At 45.9% G+C, this 11,597-nt stretch overlaps 1 protein-coding gene across 2 annotated transcripts in view; it reads left to right on the top strand.

The window, feature by feature from the left end:
• Positions 1–260: 260 nt before the first annotated feature.
• BRINP2 (BMP/retinoic acid inducible neural specific 2) overlaps positions 261–11,597 on the top strand; it is a 120,609-nt gene continuing 109,272 nt past the window's right edge. The window contains exon 1 of one of the 2 annotated variants that reach the window (XM_053607616.1): positions 261–584. The gene's annotated coding sequence lies outside the window, so the exon portion shown is untranslated. The remainder of the gene's footprint in view (positions 585–11,597) is intronic. The other variant, XM_053607617.1, reaches the window with a different exon arrangement.

The following is an 11,597-nucleotide window of genomic DNA, read 5'->3' as shown; positions in this document are numbered from 1 at the left end:
AGGTCTGCAGGCAGTCGAAAGAGCGGTGAAGCCTGAGGTACTTACTGTCTCTGCCCCTGTGCAAGCCAGTGATTTCGGGGAAGAGAGGGAGGGCAGGGTGAGCGAGTCTCTTTAGAGTTGGAAAGAAGGCAAGATCTTGGGTTTCTCCTCGGTGGAGGGACGGGGGACTCTCCCAGCTGGGCTTTGCACTTTCCTTATCTCCCCCACCCCGCGTGCGCCCCGGCCCAGCGCCGAAGCCCCACTCCAAAGATGCTTTGGGTGACCGGGACCCTTGCTTCTCAGCGGGAAGGCAGCAGGCAAGGGGTCTAACGTTGGCGGCAGCGGCGGCGGCGGCTGCAGCAACAGCAAAGCTGGGAGCCGGAGAATTTGAAAAGAGACATCCGCTCCCTCTCACACGCCGAGGGGGAGGCAATCGCGTTCCCCCAGATGAGAAAGAGCCACGAGAAATCATGAAGTAAAAACTTTGGAAAGCTGCCACTGGAGATGTTGCACAAAAACCTGGAATCTTTTAGGAGTCGCCTCCCAGTCGTTGAAGGTTTGGGGAGCAGCTGATACAGCAAGGAGGGCTGTAGCAAGGATTCAAGGTAACAGTGCGGGGGTTTGGGTGATTTTTCTCTATTTCCCACTCATTGTCCTTTTGGTGTGTCCGTTGGTAAAGGGATCATGTTTCCCTCATACAACCCTCTTGCCCTGGTGCTTGGTAGTTGCAGGCAGAGGGAATGATTTCACCTCTCTTAGTCGCTGTCTTGTGGAGCTGAGGAGTGGACTTTGGGGTTCAGCTAGACACCGTCCTGGTATTGCCTCCTGGTGTCGCATGGCTGTCACAGGGGTTGGGCACTCTGCCTGACCTATATTGCTTTTGCCTGGTTTAAGTCCTCAAAGTTAGTGCAACTCCCATTGGCTTCAGAAAATTCAATCGGGCTGCCTAATTAAAAAGATGACAAGGACTTTTGCTTGCCCAGCCATTGCTAGAGGAATCGCTACGTTTAGGAGGGACCTCAAAGAGCCGAGGTCATGATGGAGGATACATTTATATATTCGCATGTTCATAGAGCCCTATGGTGTCTATACAGGCAGACTTTCTCTCTTATGCATATGCAGCCGGGGGGGTGGGGGGAGGAATCCAAAGAGGGAACCATGTAGGCTGCAAAAAGTCTCCCCAGGGTGGTGGCAGAAGCCCCATTGATTGAGTTGAGGCTGGCAGAGCACCACAGACAGTAGAGGGGAACACTGATGTGCCGAAAGGAGGGGTGTGCTGGTATCATCTAGCAGATCTCTCTCCCTGTTTGTGATCATCTGGATACAGAGTTAAATGCTGCCTGTGGGGTGTGTGTGTGTGAGTGTGTGTGTGTGTTCGTGCTCACAGCTGTATGCAGGAAGCAGGCTGCCCAGAGAAAAACCAGGCATGTGCTGCACCCTGCCCAGGCCACAGATCTTGGAGTGTTCCTTCTTAGTAGGAGCATGAACTTGTGAGCTGCTGTTGTAGCCCAGAGGAGTTTTCTCCTCACTAAGCAGTCCCTCTGCAGGGTACATATTTATGCAGGGCATATAGACCTAAGCCAAATATTAACTAATATTCAAGCTAATGCACTGTAACGTGATTGTACAGTCCTGTCTCTTAAGAACTGTATGTGTGTTCTTCCCAGCCCTGGGAGCAGGGTGCCATGAGCAGAAACAAATAAAAGGATAACAGTTATCAAAGGCCATGCTGATCTAGGCCTTTTCCAGCAGGGACAGTGATATAGTGATATGTCAGCATACAGACCAATCAGAAGGATAAAAGGTACATTATAAGTCAAGTATTTCTATCTCAGTCCTTCTCCAGACATGTTGAAATCTCGCTCTCTCTCTCTCTCTCTCTCTCTCACACACACACACACACACACACACACACTATACTCTCTAGAATACATGCAATTCCAGTATTAACCAAGCAGCTAAAGTATTTTACCAAATCCCCTGGGGGGCAGTCTGATGACATCAGGAAACTGCAAAGTGATCCTGGAGTTTGTGTGTTTTCCTTCTGGACTTCACACAGCTGTGTGTATGTTACTTGTTTAAGGTATGACCCTCTGGAGGTCCCTCTCATCCAGAATAAGTTGCTTTGCAGCACTGAGGGCATGACCGAGCAATGCTGCCACAATGATCCTGTCTTATCAATATCACAGCTGCTGCCTTCATTGGAAAAACATACATGCTTTGCTTCCTTAAGGAGGAATAGGATCTGAAAAGGTGCAGCACATGTATACTGTGAAATTTTGTGGGGAGAGAAAGCAAATGTCAGAACATAGTCTTCCCTGCTGGAAGGAAGCTGGCTCCAAAAGGTTGGACAGCTGGGCTGCAGTCATGGAGGAGACAGAAGCCTTCTTGACTCTTGCCTCCCTCTCCTCACCCAAAATGGAGCTGGCTTTGTCTCCCAGAATGGAGTGATGTGTGCTGCCGTGTGGGCACCAGAAAGGAGGTAAGGTGGAAAGGGCTGGGGAGGGAGGGAGGTCCCTGCTCTGCCAGCACTGGGCTGGTCTCAATGATGGAAGCATCTTCTCTCTTTGGGCCTCCGAGTCATCTTCTGGGTTTTCCTTTCTGGCCTCCTGACAGGTTGTTTACTGAGCAATGCCAAAGGGCAAAGAACATCCCTGCGTCATCAACTCCTCCTATGCCCTTTCCCAAGACATAGGCTAGCCACCCGGGAGCATCACATAAAAGAGATAAGCCTCCTCCGAGACATTGTTCCAAAATCCCTCCCCAGATCACAAACAAGAAGTAATCTGGAGGGACTTGAGACATCTGCGTGGGCACTTTCTGCTGACTGGGATGCTTAGTGTTGAGGTTTCCCAGTTAGTGTTTTGTTTTCCTCGCTGCACAGTGTATTTTTGGCAATTCAACCCTTCCTCTTAAATAATAAGATCTTGTATACATTTTATAAGGCATCCTTTTCCAAAGGGCTGGGAGCACTTTACAGAGCTCATCTAATTAATCCTAACACAGATTATTGTCTCATTTATCTTTGATTACCCTAAGAAGTAGAGCTAGAATAATTTTAGCCTCCTTTTGGAAAAGGGACGGCAGAGAAGTTCAGAAAGAAAAACTGCTTGATGTGGGTCACGCAGCCTTTAAGGGAAACTATGGAATGGTATCTGGTTCTCATTCTTGCCAAACCAATCCCAGATTCCACAGGCTCCATCTAAGGCAGTGGTTCTCAACCTTCCTAATGCCGCGGCCCTTTAATATAGTTCCTGTGGGTCGCAACCGACAGGTTGAGAACTGCTGGTCTAAGGAATGGATTAATCTTAGTAGTTGTAATCTGCTTTAGTTGTTGTGTACTTTACAAGGACAGAAAGTCACAGTGACTCAAGAGTTTCTTCTCTGGAACTAACCTAAGGGCTGTGAGAGATAAAAATCTCATAAGCCTTTGCTTGTGCCCACAATGATCTTACAGTCTAGGTAGGAACCTAGACTCACATCTTGGAAAAGGGAAGTAAAAATATAAGTTCTAGACAGGAATTCAATACAAGAGAAGTCATTAGGCTGACCTAGTTAATCTGCAATTGACCTGTACAGATAATGAGAGCAATCAGCATTCAAAGGAGGGAGAACTTGAATTGAACCATGATGGATGGGGTAGGATTTGTCTTGCTAAAAAGAAAGGGGGAAAGAGTTCCAGTGGACAGAATCACTAACTACAGTGTAGTTGGGAAAGCTGCAACTTCACAACTTGTGTGACTCCTTGAGGTTTACTCTGGGCTACCTCCCCACTTGCATCCTGGAAATATCATACATCTGGTTTAATTATCTTAAACATATATTGGCCTAAAGGAAGTTGCTCCTAGAACCTAGGCAGAGGGCTTGGAAATGTTAAGCATCTCACCGAGTGTTGAAAATTACCTGGCATTCCACCCACCCTTAAGTCTAAAAAATACTGCTCAAGATCAGAGAGCTTATCAATATCATATCCAAAAATTTAAATGAGGATGTTAGAGGAAAGTAAGCAAATTGCAAGGGAACAGGAGAAAATCTTCTTACGTGTTAGCATCAAGAGTCTCTTAAGAGAGAGCCTTGATTTTCCTCCATTTCCTATTTCCCCACCCAAATGTTCCTCTTGGGGTTGACTTAGAGCTGGCACAGTGCCAAAGCCCTTAGGCATTTAGCATTGAGCAGGAGATTTTCAATCTTAAGATTCTTGAGCATGCCCATGTACATAACCTCTTGTCTCCCCTTCTCTTTCCCTTTTAATAAAACATAAGCTGTAGTAGTCACAGGAAGAGACTGCAAAAAAGCAGGAGTGAGTGGGGTGCGGTGTTGCCCGCAGCTGTACCACAGGGCACTGTGTTTGCTCAGCTGAGCAGGAGAGGGGAGAGGCGGCCTGCCAGCCTGGGCAGCACCAAGGAAGGGCTTCAGCTGTGGGCTTCTTTCTCAAAGGAAAGCAAAGCATAGGTTCTCTGAGGGGGCCCCGTAATACAGCCACCCTATTCACTGGGCTTCACTATAGTGTGAGACCTCTATCCATGCTGTACTCCCCTGGCTGCTTGGGAGGCCCCGTTCCAACAGAGAGAAAGTTCCTGTTGGGCACAAGAGTGGAACGATTTGCTTAAAATCATACCATAATAGCTCTCAGGTAAAAAAAGAAAAAAATTCCCCCCAAACCCAGTCTATTGGCTTGCTTAGCCCTTGAAGTTCTTTCTGAGAACAGGTCTCAAGGGACATTTACTCTGTCTTGAAAATCTTGTCCTAGATCTTGCTGTCACCCATGTTTCCTGTGTTAAATGACCATGCAGCTGGACTGTGGCTAAGGATGCCCTTTCTCTTTACTATTCAGAAGCCTCCATGCCACATTTGGTAGTGGATGCAGAGTTCCATACACATGGGTGTGTGGTTGGTGGTTATGGATTAAAGCCTCTTTGATTTGGAAGTGGAGAGGTAGGCAACTCAGTTTCAGACTGGCAGATGCAACAGATGGTCTCATCTGACCAATTAGAATGCAGGTTGGTCCCTCTTTAAATTGTTACTCTGCCAATCAGAGAGAAGTAAAGTTGAGTAACATCACTACATCATGGAACTTTGAACAGCCAGTCCCATCATTCCTTTTGCTGAAGCTCACATGAAATTCAGATATATCTGGAATGCTGGACTGGGCAAAGAGCTGACAATTTGACACCTCACAGGAGTGAGCTCTAACTTCATTGTCCAGTATGGCAGCCCCTGGCCACATGTGGATCTTGAGCACTTAGATGTGTGCTTTACATGTAAAATACACATCAGATTTTGAAGACTTACTTTTTTCAAAAAAGAACGTAAAATATCTCATCAATAAAATGTTTTGTATTTATTACGTGTTAAAATGATATTCTGAATACATCGGGCTAAATAAAATATACTAAAGTTAGTTTCACCTGTTTCTTTTTAATACGGTTATAGAAAGGTTAAAATTACATACATGGCTGGTGTTATATTCCTAGTGGACAGCGCCAGACTTGGCTCTGAAGAGCAGTGACAGGTTAATGGGCAGACAGGGCAGAGGCAAGAGACAGGAGGAGCCAGGGACATAACAGAGAGAGAACATGGAGGGAGGGGTTTGTAGCAGCTAAGAGGGCACGCACTTCCAGGCATGTATTTCAGACATTTAAAGTCAAGAAGGACACAAATAGCTTATGTGGACCTAGATTTACTCGAGGAGGGACCATGTTAACTGCAACTCAGCCCACCCAAAGCCTTTGAGAAGAATTGCAAAGAATGCTTCTCAGCTCTGCAAAGAATGAGCAGGTGGCAGGCTTGGCAATTTCATCCTAATAGTTTTGAGTGTCTTCCTGATGGTAGAAATATCCAAGTCACTGATCTTTAGGGTCTCGTTCCACAGTGTGAGGACACAACAGTTAGGATCAGCTGGGTGGGTTTGATTTTCCAATCTTCTTCCTGCTCATCTTTGCTATATGACGATTGCTTCCTGTGAGTATTTATCCTTCTCAAACCAGACATGTTGACAGTGTGGTGAGAAGAAAGAAAAGTCACAGCTATCTGTTAAAAATTACTCTGGGGACAACCAAGAAGAAGAATGGGGAGAAGGCATAAGGATTGAATTTTATTTGATCATTACAGATTTGACCATTGTAAATCATTTATTATTATCTTGTTATTATTGTTAGCCTGTAATAAGGTTTGGCCAGGACTTGAACCCTACATGTTCAAACCCTTAGCATTCTACAGCTCCTGAAATGTTTCACAAGCTTTATCTCTCAGCCGATCCTCACAACACTCTGGGGTGGTTGTTATATCCATTCAGAGTTTTCCACGATCTTCCTTCAAATCACCGTTAGTCCCGTATTTCCTGATCCTCCGCTATGTAAGCACTTCATCCAGTTTGCTTCATCGAACTGATCTATGAGCTGCTCTTAAAGGTTAACCATGTAATAGAGGGATCATTATCTTGCTTTAGCCTCAGTTTCCTCATCTATACAAAAAAAAGGCCCTATCTCTCAAAGCATTGTTGTAAGTGTAAACTAAAATAAAATATGTAAGGCACCAAACATAGTTTTACGTACATTGCAGATGCTCAACAAATATTAACACCCTTTCTTAGTAAAGGTCTTTAGTTTGAGATCCTGAAGATTAAAATGCACAAAGCTGAACTTTCAGAATGGACCAATTCGCAACCCAAACTGTCTCTTTGTCAAGCTCCTACTCTGGTTAACAGCACAACCTGACCTCTGAAGCCACAGTGAAGAAATGCAGATTGTCCTGGGCTCCGCTTCTTCTCACACCACGCCCACATCTGATCCATCCTGCCTTCTAATGATTTCTCAAAGCCCTCCTTTGATGCCAGGCTCTCACCCATTCTTGCGGCACCCTCCCAGTACTTGGTCTCCCTGTCCTCTCCCCCTGAAGGCTAACCATTCTGGTTTCCTGCCTGCAGACAGCATGCGCTGTCAAGATGGCAAATTTGTTTATGCATCTCCTCTTTTTATAATTCTCCAGTAACTCCCCACTATTGTCCGAAGGAAATCCAGATTTCTTCGCATGACAAACAGGACCTCCTTAGGAGCTGGTCCAGGGGCTTCTGTCTGGGCATCTCCCCGGCCACCCCATTCTCTGGTGGCAGTCTCTTCAACACCAGGCAGGGCCTCAGTACTCCAGAGCCTTCAATGTGCTGGGTTATTTTCCTGCAGAACTTTTCCCTGTCCTACTCTCTGCTTCCTGAAGGGCTACCAAGCTTTAAGACTCTGTAAATAGTATCTCCTCTGGGAAGGCTCCTCTGAGACTCTGGGACAGAATTAATTGCCGCCCCCTCTACACTCCTACACATCTCACTCAGACTCTGTTTTTCGCTGTACTCACCACACCGTGATTTGTTGATGTGGCTATCTTCTGCACTAGGCAGCAGGGTTGGGATTGAGGTTCTAAGTCTCTGAAAATATTTATTGTATATATTAACTATGATGTTAACATGAGTATGTGCCATGTCCTGTTCTGAGACACCAGACGGACAGCAGAGAACAACCCTGATAAAAGTCCTGCCATCTGGTTACTTCCATTTTAGCACGTTGATATACTTCAGAATCATGCTGGTGGTGATTATGGACTGCTGATAACAGTTAACACCTTCATAGTCCTTAAGTGTCACCAACTATACTGAAGATGTTAGGTACATGAACTCATTCCCTTCTCTAATGATCCTATAATGTAAGTAGGTCTATTATTTTCATTTATAGATGTTGAATTGGAGGCTCAGAGAAGTTAAACAACTCACCCAAGGACACACAGCTACTACAAGGGGGAGCTGATATTTGAACTAAGTTCAGATTCTAAATCCACATTCTTTATTACTATGGTATCCAGAAAAATAACCACAGAAACAAACAAACAAAAAAATAAAGGAGACAATTTCAGGTGCCAATAATGAATATAAAATAAGGGACTGTAGGAGCTAATGATGGAGGTGGTGTTCGGGGACAGTCTCTTAGAGGAGGTAACATTTAAATCCAGACATGATTTGTCAATTGAGAAAAAGTAAAAATTCCAGGGTAAGTTTGAATCTGGGGGTCTAAACAGAAGAAGCATTTTGCTTTGTATAGACAGGGCACTGGCTGCGGGGAACCCAGTCCTCACCACTGGAGGTACTGGACTCAGGGATGGATGGCAAGCCTGAGCTCCAATGTTCCCAAACTTCTCCCACCAGTCCCCTTGTCCCTCCAGTTCTTCTGGGTTAACACATATCTCAAAATGTGTCCAGTTTGCTGCGCTTGACAAGGGTAGAAGGCACGGACACACGCACACAGGCCCCTGCTTTGCTGAACCACTTGATTTCACTTCTCTCCTGTGAACAACGTGTCACTCAGAACCTTACTGAAGTGACAGAGGCACAGCAAAAGGGCTAGAGACAACCCAGAGGCATGAGCAACGGGGAAAAGAAAATTATTTTTTAACAAGATTGGAAGGGAATTGAACTGGAAGGAGAAGTGGGAATTTGGTCAGGGGAGGCCTGTTGAAGGGGATATGTCTGAGCTGCTGACTGTGATCTGTTTCATGGCTGGGTGGCAGTTTACTCAGTAGTTTTATTTCTACACACATGCATGCATGTATATTCACCTGCACATGCACACCACATGCATCCACATGCATGTGTCTGTGTCTTCTCTATGAGTATTTCTCATAATAAAAGATGAAAGACATTATTTGGAGAGCAGATGAAACTTGCATGGGGCCAGTTCATATATATTTTTTATAATATACATCCAAAGCCTATTTTATGATACAGATTGTACTAGGTTCATTTTTACTTTCATTATCTCATTTAATTTTCATTACAACTTTATGAAGTAAGTATCATGCCTGTTTTACAGACTGAAACTGAGAAAGGCAAAGTACAGAGGAACCAATGCACAGACCCAGAGCCCTGCCCCAGCACCACGCCCTCTGCCTTCCACCCAGGGCATCTGGAGGCCAACAAGGTGTGGGGAAAAGGCCCCAGACTTCTTGGTCAGCCAAACCTAAGCCTCAATCCTGTCTTAGTTACTTGCCAGCTGTGTATCCTTAGCTATGTATAACCTCTCTGAGCTTCAGGATACCCATCTAGTAAAATAGAGAGGATAAGAACTTATTGTGCACAAAAATTGTGTAAAGACAATGATTAGAAACTGTGTTGAGTGTCCTAAAGCTTGGAGGAAAAGGTTTCCCTGAATTATACAGGGACACATTCACAGTAGTTTTAACCTTTCAAAAAAAAGTGAAGATTTTAATTCATTAACCCTTACCTAGAACCCTAACATATAAAGCACATAAAGGGAGACCTCTCTGGTTCAAACAGGCCTGCGGGTCTGGAGGCCTAGAAGCCACCAATACTTCTCTTTTCTCACCCAAAGTGGTCCCTGGGGCACATCCTTGGGACCTATAGGCTATTCAAAATGCGTTGAAAACTACTGCACTATAGGTGTCTTTTAAAAAGCAAGACTCACAATTCATTTAAAATAACAGCTGACATACTAAAATTGATTAAAAAATATAAGACTTCCACCAGCTCAAAAGCATTTTTGAAGTCTAGTGAGTCTAGGATCCATTACCCTTGTTTGTAATATCTGAAAATGTGTGACCACCAATGTCTATGAATGAATGCTTGGTGTGTACCAAGCACTGTCCTGGACACCTCAAATACTAGCTGTAAGATCTCACTTACAGCTCAACTCTAACTCAACTCCCTCCAAAGTAGACACTACTATTCCTATTATGAAGATAAGAAAACATAGGGAGGGAAAAGTTAAGTGAGTAGGAGAGTTGGGATTCAAACTCATGTCATAGGAGGAATTAGAGAAGCAGAATTTTGTAGTCTCTTCAACAGTAGATTGGGAGTAATAACACCTCTCTCAAAGTTATGTCTTTTCTTTTCTTCTTCTTCTTCTTCTTTTTTGAGATAAGGTCCAGCTCTGGCTCGGTGCCTGTAGCTCAACGGTTAGGGCACTGGACACATACAGTGAGGCTGGCAGGTTCAAATCTGGCCTGGACCTGCCAAACAACAATGACAACTACAATCAAAAATAGCCAGGCACCTGTAGTCCCAGCTGCTCGGGAGTCTGAGGCAAGCCCAAGAGTTTGAGGTTGCTCTGAGCTGTGACACCATGGCACTCCACTGAGGGCAACATAGTGAGACTCTATCTCAAAAAAAAAAAAAAAGAGAGAGAGAGAGGTAGAATCTGGCTCTGTCATCCAGGCTATAGTGCAGTGGCACAATCATAGCTGACTGTGACCTCAAACTCCGGGGCTCAAGGAATTCTCCCACCTCAGCCACCTGAGTAGCTGGGACTATGGGTGCACACCACCATGCCCAGGTAATTTTTAAATTTTTTGTCGAGACAGATTTATGCTATATTGTCTGGGCTGGTCTTGAACTCTTGGCTCAAGTGATCCTCCTGTCTCATCCTCCCCAAATGCTGAGATTACAGGTGTGAGCCACCATACCGAGGCTCAAAGTTACTTAATTTTCCCAGTGTTCCTCAGTTGAGATATTGGAAACAAAAACAAAACAAAGTAAAACACCATCTTTATAGATTTCTCTGGATGCCGTGGCCTTCAAATATTAAGTTCTCATAGGGCACCCAGTCTCCCTGGACCAGGAGGGGTGGTCAAGCCCAGCCCCAGTGGCAGGGTGAGCTGGTGACTAAGGGGACCCTGCCCTGTCCCTCCCTCCGGGGTCTTGTGTGGTGTCCTGTGCTCAAGGCTGCAGGCCCAGAGTACAGAGACTTCTGCTCAGCTGTGGTGGGGCAGCCTGGAGATGGACTTCCTGGAGGGGGCTGGGATGGGACTGCAGAGGGAAGTCCTTGGAAACCCCTTGCCTGTATGAATGCCTAAGCACTAATACAAGCCCACACAGGAGAAAAAGTCAATTTAATTCAATCTGGGGGGAAGGGACAGAGCAGGGGGCGATTGATGTGCTCTCACCTAATGGGCACAATGTAAGGGTTTATGGCACACCTCCTGAGCAGGGGCACAACTACAACAGAAACCTTAGCTAACACACACAAACATTGTAACCTAATGGTTTGTATCCGCGTATTAATTGGGGAGTGGGGAGCCCAGTCTGGATGGCAAAATGGGCCAGTTACTCTCCTCTGAGGCTCACCTTAAAATTATAATGATATCATACTTAACAATGAAATAGTGAATAAAATACTGACAGCGTTCTGCCCAAAATTTTAAAAAAAGAAAGAAATGCCCAAACACTCCGGGGAGTGGGGGGAGCGGGGGCGGGGGGGGGCGGCGCAGCTAATTCGCGCCTCCCCCGCTCGGTGTTCAGCCATTTGGCACAAGTGTACGTCTCCAGGCAGGAGCAGGGGCAGGGGGGTGAGCAGCTCCCCGGCGGGTGGGGATCCTCAGAGACGCCCCCGTATACCCACGCCTCTTCGCTTTTGGCAACATTCGACCTTTGAGATCTGAGCCCGGGGGATGACAGCAAGGTCAGCGTTCTCCCGAAGCCTCGAGGCACTGGAGACCCCTAGAGGCGCAAAGCCGAGTTACAAGCCCCCGCCGCGGAGGCGCAGGCAAGAATCTTGCCCTGGAGGCTGCTGAGCAGCGGCTGCTACCTTCCCTAAAACCCTTGCCTGTAAGTACATTCCCAG

The sequence above is a fragment of the Nycticebus coucang genome, chromosome 10, assembly GCF_027406575.1.
Source record: "Nycticebus coucang isolate mNycCou1 chromosome 10, mNycCou1.pri, whole genome shotgun sequence".
Classification (NCBI taxonomy): Eukaryota; Metazoa; Chordata; class Mammalia; order Primates; family Lorisidae; genus Nycticebus; species Nycticebus coucang.
This window is presented reverse-complemented; position numbering and strand designations above follow the sequence as displayed.